The sequence below is a fragment of the Macrobrachium nipponense genome, chromosome 1, assembly GCF_015104395.2.
Source record: "Macrobrachium nipponense isolate FS-2020 chromosome 1, ASM1510439v2, whole genome shotgun sequence".
NCBI classification, from domain to species: Eukaryota; Metazoa; Arthropoda; class Malacostraca; order Decapoda; family Palaemonidae; genus Macrobrachium; species Macrobrachium nipponense.
Window position 1 is genome coordinate 77,580,027 of NC_087200.1, and position 22,116 is coordinate 77,602,142.

The window sequence follows — 22,116 nt, forward strand, 5'->3', positions numbered from 1 at the left end:
ATTGCTTTCTTAGGAACGGGACCTACAGCTTATCGTGGGATCCGAACCACATCAAGAAATGGATTCCTATCACCAGAAATCTACTCCCCTGATTCCGCGTTGGCAGAGCGGGGAATCGAACCCAGAACCTGAGATCGGTAGCCGAGCACGTAACCAACTACGTCCAACGAGGAACCTCTTATATTAAACAAACTGGCCCGAACAAATGTGGATATCTGTAGACAAAAGAAAGAAATCTGAAGCTGGGCAGTTTGGAAATCTTACAACGATAGTGAAAATCATCAGTTTGCTGGGAAAGATAAAGCATTTACAAACACAATATTCCAACAATAACGCAGAACATGGTCTGAAGAACAAGGCATTAAAATTTATATTCTTACAAATACAGGGTCCTGTGTCATTAACTTTATTCTTACAAATACTGGGTGTCAAAAACTCTTACAAATACAGGGTGTCATAAACTAAGTATAACCCTACAACGATTTCATGATTTTAAGAAATCATGGCGGTCAAGCTTGGAACTGGGCCACTTTCGGCTATTTATCGCCTAAGACTGTGAAAATTGGGAGATGGAGAGGTTGGACAGCAAGATATAAAGATTCATAAAATAAAGGCGATGAAGGATTAGTCTAAGGTTGGAACTGGAAAAGTCCACCGTCGTAATAAGTAATAATCAGAGAAGTTGGACAGCAAGATGAAATGGAATGGAATATGAAATTTAGGCACAAAACCAGCACTGGGCGCCATTGGGTCATTTTGGGCTATGGCGAGAATTCATTAAAATACAAATGAAATCAATCAAGTTTACAAATAGATATTCTAATGACGATCAATGCTTAATAAGGTAAAATCGAAGAGATTTAATTACTATTCGAATTAAAATTGCCATATATAAGATAAACAAAGGACATTAAACTATCAGATCTTTTCACAACAACCAGGAGCTCTTACTAAATTTATATGTGAACCAACAGCAACGTTGTCCCCTAAAATCTCAGTAAGATAGAAAAACGGAAGCCGGGATCAAGGTGGAATAGAACAGAACATAGTATATAGGCCAAAGGCCAAGCGCTTGAACTTATGGGGTCATTCAGCGCTGAAACGGAAATTGAGAGTGAAAAGGTTTGAAAAATGTAACAGGAGGAAACCTTGCGGTGGAACTATGGAACAATTGCTAGGGGGAGTAACAGGCTAAACCGTGGGCGTAGCTAGGGCCCGAAGGGACAAGGCAAATACCTTTTTGAATTACCTAAAGCACACCATGGCAGGTGTACTGACGGGACCACTCCCACTAACCACTAAGGTTGTATCCATATTTCACTTTTGCTTACTCGGGGAGTAAGTCTGCAAACTACTTTGTTGTTGTTGTTGTTTGGGAGGAGGGGGGAGGAAAGCCTAGAGAGGTCTGAAAAGGGTGTTTCGCGTTGAGTTTAAGATACAGGAATTTCAGAATAGGATATTTATGACTGAGTTATTAGGATGAAAATGTAAAAATAAATAATGTACATGTTAAACAGTACATAAAAATTATTTCTAATCAAATGGAACGTATTTATTTTAATATTTGCGTTGTGAAACAAGGATCTATTTGACCTTATACTTTAGCATGCACTCCGAGTAAGATGGAGATCGGACCACGTCTTGTTGTGCAACAGCCATATTTTGTTTTATTTGTTTGTATGGTGTTTTTACGTTGCATGGAACCAGTGGTTATTCAGCAACGGGGCCAACGGCTTTACGTGACTTCCGAACCACGTCGAGAGTGAATCTCTAACACCTCAATGGAATGCCCGAGGATCGAACTCGCGGCCACCGAGGTGGCAGGTCAAGACCATACCGATCATGCCACTGAGGCGCTCTACACCCATAGTCTGCGGTGATAAACTCAAAGTTGACAATCGCCGTCGTCCAGCCGTCTAACCGATGCCCTCTTTGAGTAAGTTGAATGCAGTGCTTAGCTATGAGCCACATATTTCACTGATCATGCCACTTAAAGTTCACACTAAAAGTATAATACTATTAGCAGTCATCATTTTAGCTCCAAAACAAATAACTAAACACACCAACTGCATACTTGCACACCACAATATTTCAAGGCCACCAACTCTATCATAAGACACACCTGTAAAACCTTGGTTACGACTTTTAAAAAATGAATAACCAAATATCGGCATACATTTCATTCCCGGAAAATAATGTGACAAACACGACAGTTCATGGCAGTCACATTTATCATTCATCACCAAGAAATGACTACAAAAGATAACGCACTTAACTTCAATGGTAACTTTATAAAGCGACACACCGAAGGAATCCGAAGGAAGAGTAAAATCAACCAAGCAAAAGTATACAAAGCATATGAAGGTCTCGTGCATTATGTACAAGAACATAATAAGTAAAGGCAACGATAATACTCAATAATTTCCAAGTACAGCTGGACGTCCACAAGGACATGAGGACCTGAACATGCTCCATTCAGACAGAGAGAGAGAGAGAGAGAGAGAGAGAGAGAGAGAGAGAGCCAAGGCCTGTGGCTTATGATCCCGTGTCACCTGAATGATACAGGTACATTGACATGGACATGTATTAACTTGGAAGATGTTTGTAAAATTACATGGCGACTATGCACTGCAGTCTTGTGATGAGTGGAGATCTATGGAAGTAAAAGCATAGTTAAGGCATGAATGGCGGAATCCCACCTGACATATAAATATGAATGAAACATGACAACGTGTCTCACATACATATGAATGAAACTAACAACCTGACTCCATATGCATTGAAACAATGAAACAACCCTGTACTCCATAACCTATGGAATAAACATGGACAAACCTGAATCACAAACATATTTAATGAAACATTACAACCTGACTGAAACACCATGGTAGTATGAACACGCACACACACACACACACGCAAATATATATATATATATATATATATATAATATATATATATATATATAATATATATATATATGTATGTATGTATGTATGTGTGTGTGTAGAGAGAGAGAGAGAGAGAGAGAGAGAGAGAGAGAGAGAGAGAGAGAGTCCACAAGACCCTTCCTATTTCTTCCCTTGACAAAACTCCCTAGAGAAAGGAACCCTTGAAACAAAACCAATCTCAGAAGTTAAAGAACCTTCCCTACTCCAGAAAGAAGCCGCAAAATGAAGAAAGAGGAAAAAAAAGTACCAGAAGAGGAAGACAGTCTCTAGAGGAAAGGATGAGTCTCTCCTCTCTCTCTCTCTCTCTCTCTCTCTCTCTCTCTCTCTCTCTCTCTCTTGTGGCACAAGGTTTTTGGTTCCATTCTTGGCTCACTATCGAAGAACAGTGTTTCCTTACAAATGCATTGTGACTCTCGTTGACTTAAGCAGTGAATGACAAACCTGGCTGTTACAAGAGAGAGAGAGAGAGAGAAGAGAGAGAGAGAGAGAGAGAGAGAGAGAGAGAGAATCTGAAAAAATAATTGACCTGAGTGATCAATATTCTGCCAAAATGTATTATCATAAATAAAAAAAGGAAGCACCTAGACGAGGTAATCTTTACCCTACCAAAGCAACACTATTTCTAACCTACTGTATTTATCAAAGTTTTCCCCGACATACACTTCTTGACAAAGACGTAATGAATGGGTCCACATGAGTAGATATAACGCTTGATTCCCAAATGGATTGGAACCAAATCATACTCTCTCTCTCTTCTCTTCTCTCTCTCTCTCTCTCTCTCTCTCTCATCGAAGTGTAACTGTAGTATCTTTGGTTCACAACCGAATACGACAATTCCTATTCGAGTAAAAAAAAAATAAACACAATATAGGCAATTTCTTTAGGAGAGAGAAATAACTGGGGATGTGCCCGGTATCGGTGGTATCGGCTATTTTTTCTGGTATCAGTATTGGTATCAGTGAATTTCTGGCCGATACCATCCGATACCTTTGTCTTTAGTATACGAATTTGAAACCCTTCTAGGCTTCCTAAAATGCACAGGCAGTCCCGGTTTACGATGGAGGTTCCGTTCTAGAGAGAAGTAAAAAATTCTAAGAAAACACTACTTTTAATGCTTTGGTTGTATTGGAAACTGCATTTTTATTGTTTTTCACACACAAAAAAACCTTCAAATATTGATTATTTTCCCTTTTTGAGTCATATTTCTTCCATCAGATCAGTGTCGTAAGTGTCGTAACCCTGGAACATGCGTCGTAACCTGGAAATAATTTCTGATGAATATAAATGAAAAGTGTTGTAACCTCGGAACATCGTAAGTAGAAACTGTCGTAAACCGGCGACTGCCTTACATATTAACAAAGCCCACCAAACAAGCTATATATAGTCATACAGTATGCATAGGTTTATTGTTTATCTTTTAAAAACAGATGGTATCTTAATACTGTAAAGTGTATTTAACAATTTATCATAGTAATTATAATTTTAATTAACTATGGTTTCATCTACCTCTATCAGCAATGAGTCATTGCCTGGGTACTATTTTAACATGTGCAGTACAGGTATGGTATAAGTGAATGGTGCAATGAGTTACTGTTCTGCTACTGCTGCAGCCTGGAATTAGACACGTGCAGTTTATTAAACCTATTATGTGACCATTCAACCTTTGAACCTTTAATATACGATAACCAGAGAACAAGAATTGTTTTTAGTAACAATATTCTCCTAAATAACAGTAATATGGAGTAACAGGTATCGGTATCAGTATCGGTATTGGCCAAAAATTTGGTATCGGTGCATTCCTAATGTACTTATATATATGTGAATGTGTATGTATTATATATACACTACATCAATATACAAGTAATAAAAATTTCCATTTAAAATAATCCCAGCACTCACTCATCAATACTTTCATTTCCCTGGGCAAGACACCTCACCAGCAGCACAGCCAGCCCCGTAACGTCTATTGTTCTCTTGACATTTGTCCTCTGGGAAGGAGACTTGCTATTATTATTAATATATCCTAGGAATTCAGATTTTTGATAGGAAAATAATTGTTAGAAAATTAGTAAGACAATGAACACTATTAGAAATTTTATATTAAAATACCAAGCCAACGACTGATTTGATTTACAGACTTCTGGCATACATGCCAAGCACTAGGGCTACTAAGGCCATTCAGCGCTGATACGGAAATAGAAAGTGACAACGTTTGAAAGGTGTAACAGGAGAAAAACCTTGTTACGAGAGGGTGGACAGAAAGAGAATATGAATGTAGGTACAGTAAAAGGAATGAAAAGTTTCAAGGAAAAGTAACATATTTTCAGATCTGCTGCCATCTTCAAATATACATAATAGATATTTTATTCTCTCCCCTTCTCGCCAACTGCAGCCCGCACCAACATATCAATAGAAAAGGTTATGAATTAAGCGGAAACACCATTGCTTCATTAGCCAAGTAATGCACGAATGTAAAGCCGACGTGTCCCAACACAGTTCCTACTATAGCTCTTATAAATAACCCATCTACTTAGCTCCCTCTGGCCATCGAGGGATCAGCCATGATGACTAACATGCTCCAAAGAATTTTCAAGTACATAACAAACTTCAACCCATGCCAATTTCACCGAAGAAATTCCTAAAAAGTATACCCCGCCCCCCACTTTTATAAGATTTTAATTACACCCCAAACTAATTCCTACTCCATCCTTTCTACTCCACACAGAGCACGATCAATTCGAACTACTCTCCAGGAGGAGAGGAAATTGGAAGTCCTTAGCCTGCTCCCGCCAAAATCCAGGTGGATTAGGACCTGCAGGGTAGCGTCTGAATTACCAATGACCAAAGGCGAATTATTTCGAAACCAACATTTGTGGCAAAGAAGAGAGTGGGAATGAACACTATATAAAAAAAAAGGATCTAGTTGCTGACTCGGAGAGTAAGCCTACAAACTACTTTGTTATTGTTGATGGGGGTGATAGGAGCGGCATACGGATAAGCTTAAAAAGGTGTCTGAAAAAGGTGTTTCGCGTTGAGATAAAGATAAGGGAATTTTAGGATAGGGTATTCATGATTTATTTATTATTGTTTGTTTGAATGGTGTTTTTACATTGCATGCAACCAGTGGTTATTCAGCAATGGGACCAACGGCTTTACATGACTTCCGAACCACGTCGAGAGTGAAGATTTATTTATTAGAATGAAAATGTAAAAAATATATAATGTGCTTGTTAAACAGTACAGAACAATGATTTCTCATAAAAGATAGCGTATTCATTTTCATTTTCGTTGGTGATACAACGCTCTATTCGACCGTAGATTTTAGCACTCGACCCCTAGTACGCTGAAGGTCGGATCACGCCTTGTTTTTTTTCGTCAGACGTAGCATTCAGATTATTAAAACACAATAATACAAGGTTCTCATAACGAAGTTACCGGACGACTTTTATTCGAGTGAAAGATTTCTCTAGATCCTGTAACAGGCTCGTATGGTTGCTATTGTAGCTGATCCACTTATCCTACAGAGAGAGAGAGAAGAGAGAGAGAGAGAGAATTTTATTTACGAAAAATTGGATATAAGGCCAAGCAATGGGACACTTAGCTATTCAGGGCTACAACGTCTATTTTGTCACTATATACATTTACTTTGTCATTTGACCGTAGTACATAATAATAGATGCAGAACAGCCCTATTTACAGTCGAATTAATGCCAGAAAATAGTAGAGAGGGAAAAATTTATTACCATAAATCTCTTGCTTGGTTTGGGAAAGCAAATAAAACAAGGTATGATCCGATCTCTAGGTTACTTGGGAAGTATGCCAGATTTTCCCCTCACGAATATTATAAACATTATATTCCTAACTTAACGCAAATTAAAACGTGCTAAAATTTAAGGTCAAATACAGCCTGGTTTCAACAACGAAAATTAAAATAAATATGCTATATATTATTAGAAATAATTTTCTGAACTGTTTAACTTCCACATTATTTATTTTTTGCATCTTCATTTTACTAAATAAATAAATAAATATCCTATATATACAATTCCTGTACCTTTAACTCAACATAAAACACCTTTTTCAGACCTTTTCAGGCTCTTCCACAGAATTTCCTTTTGAGAATTGTTTCACAATCCCCATGCACAATCATCACTAATTAGGAATGTAAACTGATCTAAGAGAAATATATCTTTAATCTTGTTTTATGATAACTACAGAGAACTGGAAATATGGATTATATTGGCTAAGAAATTTAAATACTTTCCTTCAAACAACCTTCAATAAATGAATGTATAAAAAAAGAATTGCACACATTTTTCTATTCAAAATGCGCCTATGGAACCAATAAATAACCATGTATTCCTTTTTTTAACGCATTTTAAAATCAATGTTCTAACAACAAAAAGGAAAGAAATAAAAAATATAAAATAAAAAATGCAAGAGAATTTTTTCCCCAAAAAAAGCAATGCATCCTTAAAAATGTATGGGTGCCATTGCCTTGAATTTATGACCGGATCAATCAGCATAGCTAATTATCGGTTGCAGGAACTTGACGCAAATAAGTAAAACCGTTCGGTGGTTGTGTTCTCTCAAAGCAACGTCCGCCACACCAAAACCTTCAGAACGCAATTACCTGCCTCCTTGGAGACTGGTAATTGCCATGGGCTACCTAGCGGAGCCACGTCCTTCAGCAGCAAGATAAATCATGGCAGCTAGATGGTGGGGGCCGTCTACATCTTCTGGTTGAACAGAAGCTGAAAAAAATATACAAGAGTCCTGTCCCCTTATCATTATACTGTTGTTTAAAAACAGCAACACCCTTCCAAAGCATTGTTAGTTCTCTACAAAAAAAAAAAAAAAAAAAAAACAGAGACAACCCTACAAACCATTGTTCGTTCTCAACAGAAAAACAGCGACAACCCTCCAAAATATTGTTCGTTCTCAATGGAAATAAAGCAGCAATCCCTTAAAAGCATTGTTAGTTTTCAACTGAAAAACAGCAACAACCTTTCAAATCATTCGTGTCCAATTGAAAAAAAAGCAACAACCCTTCAAAGCATTGTTTCTTTTTTCTAGTTAGACGACTTTCGGACATGAATAGACCACAAATACCACAAAGTCAACACATTAAGGCACAAATAGTTTTTCAACCCAAACGTGAATAACGGCAAGCTGGAAAACAGTTATCATTGGGATGTTTGGCATTGATCTCATCGATAAAAAATACCATCCTCTAATTTCACACAAAACCACCATATTCCAAAGGAAACCAAAGACAAAAAGTCTACCACCAAATCAAAATTGAAATAAAGTCCATTAACCGGACAAAATAATGAGAGGTATTCGCACTGGAAGGATGCACCCATTGATTCGGCAAAGTAACAATTTGGCGTTGCAACGTCTGCGCAGGAATTTTCAAAGGGGGAAAGGGGGTTAGTAATATGAATTACAAGGAACAGAAGAATTAAACCTTGATAAATCTAAAATTAACTTTCTTTCATAAGGATTCTCGCCGTGTAAAATAAGAGAAGAAAACGAAAAAGAAGGAAAAATAACAAAACAAACACTAAGAGAAACCAAAAAGATATCAAAACAGAGTACAAGCACAGATTCCAGAAACAAAACGAGACGGAAGCAACAACAAGAGATCACAGAGAGAAAATAGCAACAGGATAAAACGAAAGATTCCAAAGAGAAAATAGCAACAGGTAACAACGAGAGATTCCAGAGAGAAAACGGTAACAGAGGCAACAATGAGAGATTCTAAAGAGAAAACAGCAACAGACGCAACACCGAGATTCCAGACAGAAAACAGCAACAGAAGCAACAACGAGAAATTCCAGAGAGAAAACAGCAACAGTGGTAACAACGCGAGATTCCAGAGAGAAAACAGCAACAGACGCAACAACGAGAGATAACAAAACAGCAACAGGGGCAAAAAAGAAAAGATTCCAGAGAAAACAGGCAAAGGCAACAAAGAAAGATTCCAGAGAGAAAAACAGCAACAGGGGGCAACAAAGAAAGATCCAGAGAGAAAACAGCAACAGGGGCAACAAAGAAAGATTCCAGAGAGAAAACAGCAACAGGGGCAACAAAGAAAGATTCCAGAGAGAAAACAGCAACAGAGGCAACAAAGAAAGATTCAGAGAGAAAAACGCACAGGGGCAACAACGAGAGATTCCAGAGAGAAAACAGCAACAGGGGCAACAAAGAAAGATTCCAGAGAGAAAACAGCAACAGAGGCAACAATGAGAGATTCCAGAGAGAAAACAGCAACAAAAGCAAAGACCAGAGATTCCTGACGAATTTCTTGCATTACCGCCACGCCCATGAGCCCTCCGAGTGCATGAGAAATACCTCTGAAAACAACTCTTCGTTGGCACATAGCCACGCCATACCACAGGCGGAATCCTGGCTGCAGCTACGGCATTTTATATCAAATAAAAATTAACGGCATCTTGTGATTGAATATCTGGATTGGGAGAATAAAAACCATATCTTTCAATTGCTTGGCACTAAAAATCTGAATTAGGATTATTAATTATATCTTAGTTTTACCAGACCACTAAGCTGATTAACAGCTCTCCTAGGGCTGGCCCGAAGGATTAGATATATTTTTACGTGGCTAGGAATCAATTGGTTACCTAGCAACGGGACCTACAGCTTATTGTGGGATCCGAACCACATTGTATCGAGAAATGAATTTCTATCACCAGAAATAAATTCCTCTAGGTTCCACGATGGCCGATCCGAGAATCGAACTCCGGACCACCGGAATGGTAGCCGAGCGCGAAATGCACTCGGCCAACGTGGAACTTGAATTAGGATTATAAAACCCAAATCTTTCAATTAGTACTTGGCGCTAAGTTCAGTTTCAAAATAGATTTTTTAGTATGTTTTTCTCTGTAAACATAGACAGTTATGACGTAATGTTTAGGGTGTTACGTCTTTTCCATGTAAAAAAAATGTATGACATAACTTTCACAGACATACAAACACACAATTACAAAACATGACTTTTAAATATAATCAGCTACATGACAAAAACAATTTTTTGCAATGTGTTACGTCTTTTCCGTGTGAAAAATTGAATATAACACAACTTTCACAAACACACACACACACACACACAAGCACAATTAGAAAACAGGACTTTTAAATATAATAAATTACATGATAATTACAACTTTTGCACTGTACTGCGTCTTTTACGTATGACACAACTTTCATACACACACATAAACACACACACACGCACACACACAAGACTTTCACATATAACCACTTAGAAGACTAAGAGCTTTTTAAAAGGACGCTTTCCTTTACACGACTGACCATCAACGCCTGAAGGAAAAGAGAGCCTGGAGCCTGGCAAAGAAAGGTCAATCCGGAGAGTAAAAAAAAAATAAGGTCACTCACAAGTTACCTACACAAGCAGGAAAGGAACGTGCAACGTCACAAACTCACACAAGCACGCTAGATCTTTGCAAGCACTGACCTCCACAGCCTCCGTGTTGGTGTGAGGCGTCAGCTTGGCGGCTTTTGGCGTCGTCGTTAAGATTTCGACCTCACGTGACCTCCAGCACCACCCTCGTCATCATGGCCACGCCCACTCTTACACAGCCCTGGAGAGGTCATCAACAGGTCGTCAGCTTCGTTGGCATCGCCTTTTGACGGAGGGAGGGAGGGAGGGTGGGAGAAGGGGACTTCGACAGAGGATGATGAGAAGTAACAACTCGGAAGGAGCAGGAGAGAAGGTGGAAAGGATGGAAGAGGAAATCAGGAGAGAAGAGAAAGTGGAAAGGGTGGAAGAGGAAAAAAGAGGAGGAGAGAAGAAGGGGTGGAAGAGGAAAAAGAGGAGAGAAAAGGGGTGGAAGAGGAAAAAGAGGAGAGAAAAGGGGGTGGAAGAGGAAAAAGAGGAGGAGAGAAGAAGGGGTGGAAGAGGAAAAAGAGGAGAGAAGAAGGGGGATAGAGGTAACAACTCGGAAGGAGCAGGAGAGAAGGTGGAAGGGGTGGAAGAGGAAATCAGGAGAGAAGAGACGGTGGAAAGGGTGGAAGACGGCAAAAAGAGAAGAGAAAAGGGGTGGAAGAGGAAAAAGAGGATGAGAGAAGAGGGGGTGGAAGAGGAAAAAGAGAAGAGAAAAAGGGGTGGAAGAGGAAAAAGAGGATGAGAGAAGAGGGGGTGGAAGAGGAAAAGAGGAGGAGAGAAAAAAAGGTGCAAGAGGATAAAGAGAAGGAGAGAAGAGTAGGTGGCAAGGGGTTGAAAGGGAAAAAGGAAAAAGAGAAGGTAAGGGAAGGGAGGAAGGGAATGGAAAAGGGGGAATGAAAAAGGGGGAAGAAGGTAGATGGAAGAGTGGGTGAAATAGGAAAGAAGGGGAAGGAAAACGAATGGAGCGGGAATAGACGAGAGGGAGAGTGAAGGCGGTAAAATGGGGTGAAATCAAAGAGGGGAAGGAGGACTTTGGAAGGGGGTAAAGAAGGAGAGGGGGGAAGGAGGGGAGAGACCGAAAAGTGGGAGGGAAAAAGGGGAGAAAGGTGGGAAGGGGTAAGAGAAAGGAAAAGGAAAAGAGGGGAATTTGGAAGGGGGTGAAAAGAAAGGAAAAGGGGGGAAGGGAAGAAGGGGGGAAGGACCGGAAAAGAGGGAGAAAGAAGGGATTGGAAGGAGTGAGGAGGAGTAGGAGGAAAAGGGGGGGGTGATGGGGATGCCGAAGATAGCTGGAGGAATCAGTTCATCAGAGTGGAAAACCCCATTACGAGTTCATCAAATAACCAAACTTTATTTACAGTAGTTCCATCAACTGAAAAGGTTCAAACTCCTGTCTGTGGAATTTGAATATAAAGCAATCTACACTTCAATTAATCCTTGGCAACATTCATTATTCATGACTGAATAACAGCAGAGTACCCAGAACTTTATTATATATAGTATATATATATATATATATATATATATATATATATATATATATACACAATTGACAAATACTAACTTCCGTTACTAATCAAAACATCTTAGTCAGGGTTTTTCCAACATTAAAACGGGACCACATCATTAATAATCTTGGAAATTCTATTTACTAATCAGTATTTCAAACAAAAACAACACATCAATCACTCAACGACATTCGACGCTAACTTTTGTCTCTATTCGAAACTCATGCAGGCAAAGCACGCATTAGTAAGTTCATGTACAATGCAAAGGAACGAGACAACACATTCCTCACCGTACCCTACGGGGCGAGCGAACCGTCTAAGGCGGAAAAAAAAAAAAAAAAAAAAAAAACAAAAAAAAAACAAAAAAAAAAAAAAAAAAAAAGCAACAACAAAAAAAACATAAAACAAACAACACGAAACAGACTAAAAAATACTGACGCAAAATGCATAACTTTTTTTCTGTTTTTACCAAAATGCAAAGACAAAACAATCGGTCATATAAATAGAGGATTAATAAAAACACACATACACAAAGAAAAAACTAAGTAATAAATTAAAACCTCAAAACAGCAGTCAAAAGACGACAAAAACTAACGCAAGATGCATTTTTTTTTTACCAAAATGCAGAGAAAACAAAATGTCATAAAACAGAGGATTGATAAAAACACGCATACAGAAAGACGAAAAACTAAAGTAATAAATGGAAGAATCCAAAACAGAAGTCATATTCCTGAAGGCAAAATGCAGCAAATCCAAGCAATAATTTCCATCCACTCACCTGAACTCGGGACCTGTCAGTTTCAATATGGACTTCCCGTCAATAACGGAAATCATGCTATTGCATTGCCTTCGAGGCAAATGGCCGCTACGTTTGATATAGAAAGACGTGCATAAAACATACGTCGTCATCTGCGATACTGGGAAGCGAGGGGAGCCGGGGGGGGGAGCAAATTAGTTTCTTGAAAACAATGCGTATCGTACATACCACTACTGTTTCCTTCTTTCGAATGAACACCGGTGGGCGCCCGCAGAATATTTTGCCAGAATATTTTCCAAGGGCGGAGGGAAGGGGGCATGTATATATATATATATAATATATATATATATATATATATATAATATATATATATATATATATATATATATAATATATAATTATATATATATATATTATATAATATATATATATATATATATATATATATATATATATATATATATATATATATATATATAATATATATACACGTGGAATTGCGATGCCAACAATTTAAGTGAAGCAAGATGAAAAAAAAACCATACAGTGACACTGACCTTTGCTCAATAGTTTCATACTGTTCAACTGAAATCAAACTTTCTTGAAACTTGAATAACGCAGTTACATACTACATTCAAATCTTATACAATATAATAAGACTACCTTTGATTTACTTAAAATGAAAGAATGTATCGTAGAATGGAAGGAAAACAAAGTGATATAATTAAATGTAATACATTTTTTTTCAAGTTAACCTCCTTGTGGTCACAGGATTTCAGGCTTGCCCTACTTGCGGCCGCCCTTGTGAACATCGTATCCCCTGGCAGTCTGAACTTCCCGCCTATGCCCCTCTGGGCTTGGTCCCCATGAAAGAGGTGGGCGTTCAACTTCGAATAATAATTAAGAAATATAAAATAATAATAATAATAATAATAATAATAATAATAACTAATAATAATAATTAATAATAATGGTACTTGGGGAAAAAAAGGAAAAGATCTCGCTTTTCGTCTACTAACATTGTAATATATAAATAAATACACACACACACACACACACACACACACACATATATATATATATATATATATATATATATATATATATATATATATATATATGTGTGTGTGTGTGTGTGTGTGTGTGTGTGTGTGTGTGTGTGTGTGTGTGTGTGTTGTAAATATTTCATGAAAATCAAGCTGTTTCCTCTCCAACTCCCTCGAGGTGTGCAGAATTGTCTCCACTCCCAATCTCTCCTTGGCCTGGGAACAGCAGCTACAACAGTACCGAAAATCCCCCAAATACTTGTTATGCTAAACCCCTTTCCCACCAGAACGGAAAGCCCATCAAGGCCCATCGCCTCTTTGCAGCAGCGGCGGTGGCGGCGGCAGAGGCAGGTAAAAGTTGATGGGACTGTGCATCAGCAGGTAAAAGCTAAGTGGTAATAAAATGTACCCTGCCAGCCACTTTGGCAGACCCTCTTTCAAGGAGAATTCCCTTCAGAGTAAATCTTTTATGGTGATTTCTTTCCCCCACTAACTTGCTTGCTTCTTCTTCTTCTTCTTCTTCTTCTTCTTCTTAATTCATTTTTGCTACCACTTTTGGACCTCTGGTCAGAATTGCCTCGGTAGCTGTTGAAAACTTTTCTATTACTACAAAAAACAGTAGTTTGGTCTGTCTGTCTGTTGTCTGTAAGTACTTTTTACCGGTGCGGAATCCCACGAAAGTGCTAAACAGCTGACGGCTCAATGTATTAGCATTAGGGATTAAAGAGGGGTGAAGGAGGGAGGCGCTACTCAGTGACTTCCTAACTAATAAGACCAACCCATTTTCAAATCGTTGCTGAATATGGTAAGATACGGGTGAAAATTACATTGGGAAAACTACCACTTGGTTGGTAGTTTATGGTAAACATTGAACTGTGAATTCTTACGTTCTGACAAATAAGGCAGGTACGACAGCATAGGAAATAACAAGATAAAGGAAATAAAAAGTTCGAGTTAAGTTAGCTAGTCAAAAAAAACACCGGTGTTAGATAACTGTTACTTAGAGTACAGTCACATCGTCACCGCCCGGTTACCGGGCCTCACTAACTAGTTGATATAATAATCGTCAGTTTTTGTTCAATGTCAATTGTTGTTGCTTCTGTGTGTTTTTTTATTATTTTCTAAATACATTAAGGAACAACTACTGCGGTCTATTCAATGATACGATCGACACATGAAATTATTCTTTTAACGAATTGATGGGCATTGATTGCTTGTATTACAAAAGAATGAGAGAGAGAGAGAGAGAGAGAGAGAGAGAGAGAGAGAGAGAGAGAGAGAGAGAGAGAGAGAGAGAGGCTCCTCTAATGTCATGTACTACATCATCACCTTCACGATTCAACCTACCCAAAATATGACACATGCAAACAATAAATAAATACAAAATCACTCATACTGAATATTACAGCTTAATTTTAAAATAATTCCGCAACGATTAAGCAAAGTGTTCTTGCTACACTAAGATTACGTATTTGGCGTCGAAGATGTGTTCATTATTATTATATTTCAAAAGATGAAACCTATTCACATTGAACAAGCACACAGGGGCCATTGACTTGCAATTCAAGCTCCCAAAGAATGTTGGTTTCAACCTCCCGACGCAGAGCCACCGATTTTTCATCGCCCCGGGAGAAACCCGAGCCCTGCGACATACGAGTAGCAATCACGACACTAACCATAGTACCAGCGGACCAGCATGGAACTAAGATGCTGTGCTATTTAAGCATATGAGAATGTTTTATAGGAATTGTCACAGCCCAGGTAAATACAGGTATCGTAACGTAATTACTACTACTACTATACTACTCTACTACCAGTAAAACTAACCACAAATACTAGGACATATAGTCACCGAGGTCTCAACAAAACTAGTATTAGTATTCGAACGTTCAACTACCAACATAATTACAATAAGACTGGAAAGGTGGGACGGAGAAAAGACATGGTGTGAACCCCAGGACTCAGCCCAACGGATAAAGACGAATACAATGCTACGGGGGGTACATATTACGGATACTACTTATGGTATTACAGCACCGCTAGGCATCACTGACTTCCTGTGAAAAATACCTAACTGTAAACTTGTCGGAAACATGACAATTAACAATATATAAGTAAACAAGTAGAAAACTTGACAACTAACAGTATTTAAACTTTTGGGAAACATGACAGCTAACAACATCCAAACTTGTAAAAAATAAGACAGCTAACAAAAAACAAACTTGTAAGAAATACGACAGCAAACAGTGACCAAACTTGTAAGAAATACGACAGCTAACAAAAACCCAACTTGTAAGAAATACGACAGTTTACAAAAACCAAACCTGTAAGAAATACGACAGTTAACAGTAACCAAACCTCTTAGAAACTGAGAAACATGACAGCTAACAATAACTCTTCAAGTGTCATAATAAGTATCGTAAACGCAACTGCCAACATGCAATGAACTCTCATCTTCTCAAATCTCTAATTTTACTGATATAAAATTTCCACTAAAACTTTTTTAATGCGACTTTGGGAATTATGAGGGGAAACCACTCCTTCCGCCTCCAAACAAAGATCCCATTTTGCATTACATAAAAACCCCCCAAAATATTTCAATTCGAATTTGGGAATTACGTGAAAAAAAATTACTTCCTCCTCCGACCAAAGATTCCCATTTTGCATTACATAACCAACCCCCTCCCCACAAAAAAAAAAAAAAATTAATACCATTATGGTAATTACGTGAGAAAAAAAACTTCCGCGCCAACCAAAGATTCCCATTTTGCTTTACATAAAACCTCCCAAAAATCCTTTTTAATTCGAATTTGGAAATTACGTGAAAAAAACTACTTCCTCCTCCAACCAAAGATTCCCATTTTGCATTACATAACCCCCCCCCCCCCCCCCCCCCCCCCACAAAAAAAAAAAAAAAAAAATTAATACCATTATGGGAATTACGTGAGAAAAAAAAACTTCCGTCGCCAACCAAAGATTCCCATTTTGCTTTACATAAAACCTCCCAAAAACCCTTTTTTAATTCGAATTTGGGAATTAAGTGCAACAAAATAACTCCGCCTCTAACCAAAGATCCGTACCTTGGTCAGAAGAAACTAAACCCGTCTGATGACACGAAGCCTTTCAGCAGGTTATCTATCACAAGGGGGGAGCGGGAAGTTCAAAGTTCATTGCATGCTAGCCGTTGTCTTGACGTAGACCTCGTGAACGTCCCTCTAGGATTCCATTGAATCCAACGCTTTGCATTACATAATACATCATTTAACAACAACAGTGAGTACATGCAGGTCGAAATTTTATTATCATTATTATTTATTATTATCATTACGCTCCTATGGGGGATGGAGAAACAGAATAAACGAAAATTTTTAAAAGTAAAGGTAAATTATCAAACAAACAAACAGCAGCCGCAGTTTATGAGTGAAGGTGGGAAAATATTATCAAAATGGCCATAACAGAGAGATAAAAGTCTAAAAAATAACGAATAAAAAAAAAATAACTGATCATACAAAAACCATATCATCGTCAGTAAGGTTCAACTTCATATTCTTATAACCAAATAAAAAAAAAAATTTTTTAATCGATCTAGACCTTAAGTGAATGATTACTGACTCCGCTTAAAAAAAATGCCCGTCATCTCAAATAACAATTCCTGCAAAATAAAACAATAAGGCCCTTCATCTTCTAATAACGATTCCTGAAAAAATATTTTAAAAAAATACATATAATAACCCTATATATATATATTATATATATATATATATATTATAGATATATATATATATATATATAAAAGGAAGGCCCTTCATCTTCTAATAACAATTCCTGCAAAAAAAAAAAAAAAAAAAAAAAATCGGAAGGCGCCTTCATCTTCTAATAACAATTCCAGCTAGTCGCCAAAGAAAGAGCTTTTGCGTAGCAACAGAACGAGTCTAAAGTGGGGCAATTTAGATATCAGACAGGCTGGTTTTACCTGCGTACCTGACCGGCCAGGCAACTTCTAATTAGGGTTGCTTTTTTTATACACAATATTGTACTGCTTTTGTGATAAGCTTTATGGTTTTTACACAGTCCTAGTCTTATTTAAAAAAAACGATGCGATTCCGTAATATTACTGAAGTGATTTTTTTCTTATGTTAATCAAGGACTTTACATTACTTAAGTAATAGCTGAATTATACCACAAAAATTCCTAAAATCCAAACATTTAGCACTGGGATTGTTTACATATCGGGAAAGGCTACCAGTTCTTTCCTTAGTGTGCATTCAGAGCTGAATCTAAAATATTTCGACCCCTGCACCTTCGGACCGGGCACAAAGGAAATTTACCTGTAGGTTGGTTCAACCATTCGTCAGGTATGATATCAACCAAGGTCCAGACTTTGGCCTTCACACTACTTCGTCCGAGACCTCATATCTTGGCCTTGCTCATAGGAGGAGGATTCGGACATAATCTGTATTAGTTATTGAAAGCATTGTTGGATCTGACAGGATTTAGATATACGGTGACAGACCGAGTTGAATTCTTGTACGAGAGAGAGAGAGAGAGAGAGAGAGAGAGAGAGGAGAGAGAGAGAGAGAAACATGCATCCTGCAGAAGGCACTTTACTGCAAATATATATTCTAAAGAATGACCCTCATAAAAAAATACGTCGAAGTTTCTTCAGAGCAATCAAGTTTTCTGTACAGCGTATAATGCCGTATTAAACTCACAGCCAATGCCCATGACTCAGCCGCTGCCCATGAAACTTTCAGCCCAGCCCGGTAGCGGCCTGTATTGTTGGCACCTATAACGGTGCCACTATAGTGGCTAACTTTAACCTTAAATAAAATAAAAACTGCTCATGCTAGAGGCCTGCAATTTGGCATGTTAGTTGACTGGAGGGTGGATGATCAACATAACAATTTGCAACCCTCAGCAGTTTTTAAGATCTGAGGGCGGACGAACAGGTAAAAAACTATCGCAATAGTTTTCCTTTACAGAAAACTAAAAGGCAGGTTTAAGAGCGCCAACAAGTCAAATTAATCACAAGCACGTTCGGTATTCCCCTCCCTTGAAATTTATGCTCCCAGCCACCCATCCGATAAACTATCGCTGGCTTCTCAAGATAGTATTGACGCTATTGCGTTCGGGCAGCTGACTCAGTCAGCTTTCCGATAGCTGCTGCCGAATCATAAACAGGATACTAGGAGCAACACAATAACGACCCAACTGTAACTTTACAATTCCATTTTTTATACATATTCATTTATATATATATATATATATATATATATATATATATATATATATATATATTATATATATGATATATATAATATATAATATATATATATATAGATATATATATTATGAACAATTATTACACCACCGTGATTCACATAAATTATTCGAGCTACAAATGTCCTTTAATATCTAATTCGCTCTACCCCGGAAGTGATATATTTTCATATATGTAAACAGAAGGGGAATATATATATATATATATATATATATATATATATGTATATATATATATATATATATATATATATATATATATATATATATATATAGAGAGAGAGAGAGAGAGAGAGAGAGAGAGAGAAAAAAAAAAAATTTATCTTTTCTCAATTATTTCATAACCAGCACTTAATTCACTCATCTGTTTTCTTTGATTTAATACGATTGACCTCTCTGATTTGTCTGCTACCTTCTAATTATAAAATAGAATTCGACCACATAAGTACCTTAATTTGATTGTTTATCTCTCTCTCTCTCTCTCTCTCTCTCTCTCTCTCTCTCTCTCTATATATATATAATATATATTATATATATATATATATATATATATATATATATATATATATCTAATAAAAGGAGGCCATAAAAACACCAAAATGTAGAGAGAAAAGTACTATATTTCAGAGACTGCTGTCTCTCTCTTCAGGTATATGAATGAGAAAAGTTTACAGAAAAGGTGGTATTTATACCAAGAGATTCGTCCACAAGTAAGCCAATTTAGGTCACCCCGCTGATAATCTTCCTTTAATCTTCTTAAGCGTTGGTTGAATGAACACTGCGTCGACGATATCTGATATCCAATTCCTTTTGAGATGTTCATTACCTGCTTCTCTTTTATTAAGGCCGATTCCATCATTTGACTCTTGTACCGGCAGTTGCTGCTATAAATTACACGTGACATATTCCAGTTTATTCTATGGTTATGTTCATTTATATGGTTGAAAATAGCAGAGTTCTGTTGTCCATACCTAACTGACCGTTTGTGTTGTATTAATCTCTGGGGAAGTGATTTACCTGTAAATCCGATGTAAGATTGGTCACAGTCCTGGCATGGGATCTCATATACCCCAGAGTCTTTGGGAGATGTCTTTTGTTGGACGTTAATCAGGGATTTGGCTAAGGTATTTGGGTAGGTAAATGCAAAAGGTTGGATTTCCCAGGGTGTGAGTTACTCTCTTAATCGTCTCCAGGTGGGGAATTTTTATTTTATTGTTGGGTGTGTCTCTGGTCTTGTCTTTAGGGGGTCGGTAGAAAATTACGTTTGCTTTTTGAATTGCTTTCTCAATTATATGGTCAGGATACTTTAAAGATGAAAGTTGCTTGCGAATTAGTTCAAATTCTTTTTCCAGGAAATCTGGGAAACAAATTCGTAAGGCTCTTAAGGAATAGGTTGCTAGCTACACCTATCTTGATAGTATTGTCATGATAGCTAAAGTAGTGAATATATGAAAGTGAGAACGTTGGTTTTCTGTATATGGTAAATTTTGTATTCTGTCGTGTCTCTGATTATTAAAACATCAAGAAAATGAATTTTGTTGTCTGTTTCCCATTCAACTTTAAATTTGATGCTGGGCACTAATGCGTTTAATTTGAGAGGAATTCATTAAAATTACCCCACTTATTATCCAAAATGTTAGTATGTCATCCACGTATCTCATCCACAGCATGTTTTTGGGTTTTATTGCATTTATTACTGTAGTTTCAAAGTATTCCATGTACAGATTGGCTAAAATAGGACTTAAAGGACTACCCATACTACACCCGAATTTTTGCTTGTAGAATGATTCCCCGAATGAAAATACGTTATTAGATGCACATAATTCAACTAACTTTATTATTTTGTCAAGTGCCAAAGGGAAATGATCTGAATAGGGGGATAATTTTTCCCTTAAAAACTGAAGAACGTCCTGTACTGGTACTTTTGTGAATAGGGAGTCTACGTCAAGGCTTAAAAGTTTTATGTTGTGAAGTGGTATATGTGCTTCTCTGAATTTGTGACAAAAGTCTTCCGAATGTTTGATGTGACTGGGAGAAAAAGTGCCTAAAAAGGGAGAAAGGAGGCCAGCTAACCATTTAGAAATTTTGTAATTGAAAGCTCCGGCGCATGAAACGATGGGTCTGAATGGAAGATTGTCTTTGTGAGTTTTGGGAAGACCATAAAAGTAGGGTAATTTAGGATTAATTACTTTAAATTTCTCTAATAGTTCAATACTCTTTTTGTCTTGGCCAATTAATCTTACTTTCCGAAAAAATTCTGTGGGAACGTTCTGGAGGGGATTTTTCGTCAGTTTTTCGTAAGTATTTGTGTCGCTAAGGAGCTGGTTGATTTTGTCGAGGTAGAAGTCTTTGTCCATTATTACAATTTTGCCGTCTTTGTCGGATCTACTTATTATAACATCTAACTCGCTAAAAAAGTTAGATGTTATAATAAGTAGATCCGACAAAGACGGCAAAATTGTAATAATGGACAAAGAACTTCTACCCTCGGACAAAAATCAACCAGCTCCTTAGCCACACAAATACTTACGAAAAACTGACGAAAAATCCCCTCCAGAACGTTCCCACAGAATTTTTTCGGAAAGTAAGATTAATTGGCCAAGACAAAAAGAGTATTGAACTATTAGAGAAATTTAAAGTAATTAATCCTAAATTACCCTACTTTTATGGTCTTCCCAAAACTCACAAAGACAATCTTCCATTCAGACCCATCGTTTCATGCGCCGGAGCTTTCAATTACAAAACAAATTTCTAATGGTTAGCTGGCCTCCTTTCTCCTTTTTTAGGCACTTTTTCTCCCAGTCACATCAAACATTCGGAAGACTTTTGTCACAAATTCAGAGAAGCACATATACTTCACAATATAAAACTTTTAAGCCTTGACGTAGACTCCCTATTCACAAAAGTACCAGTACAGGACGTTCTTCAGTTTTTAAGGGAAAAATTATCCCCCTATTCAGATCATTTCCCTTTGGCACTTGACAAAATAATAAAGTTAGTTGAATTATGTGCATCTAATAACGTATTTTCATTCGGGGAATCATTCTACAAGCAAAAATTCGGGTGTAGTATGGGTAGTCCTTTAAGTCCTATTTTAGCCAATCTGTACATGGAATACTTTGAAACTACAGTAATAAATGCAATAAAA

General features: G+C 37.4%; 1 protein-coding gene across 2 annotated transcripts in view; it reads right to left on the minus strand.

Moving 5' to 3' along the window:
- Positions 1 to 22,116, minus strand: part of LOC135219392 (tyrosine-protein phosphatase non-receptor type 4-like) — a 523,112-nt gene that overhangs the window by 425,332 nt on the left and 75,664 nt on the right. The window contains exon 3 of one of the 2 annotated variants that reach the window (XM_064256131.1): positions 10,450 to 10,576. The exons of the other annotated variant lie outside the window; for it this stretch is intronic. The gene's annotated coding sequence lies outside the window, so the exon portion shown is untranslated. The remainder of the gene's footprint in view (positions 1 to 10,449; positions 10,577 to 22,116) is intronic. 2 annotated transcript variants of the gene reach the window in all.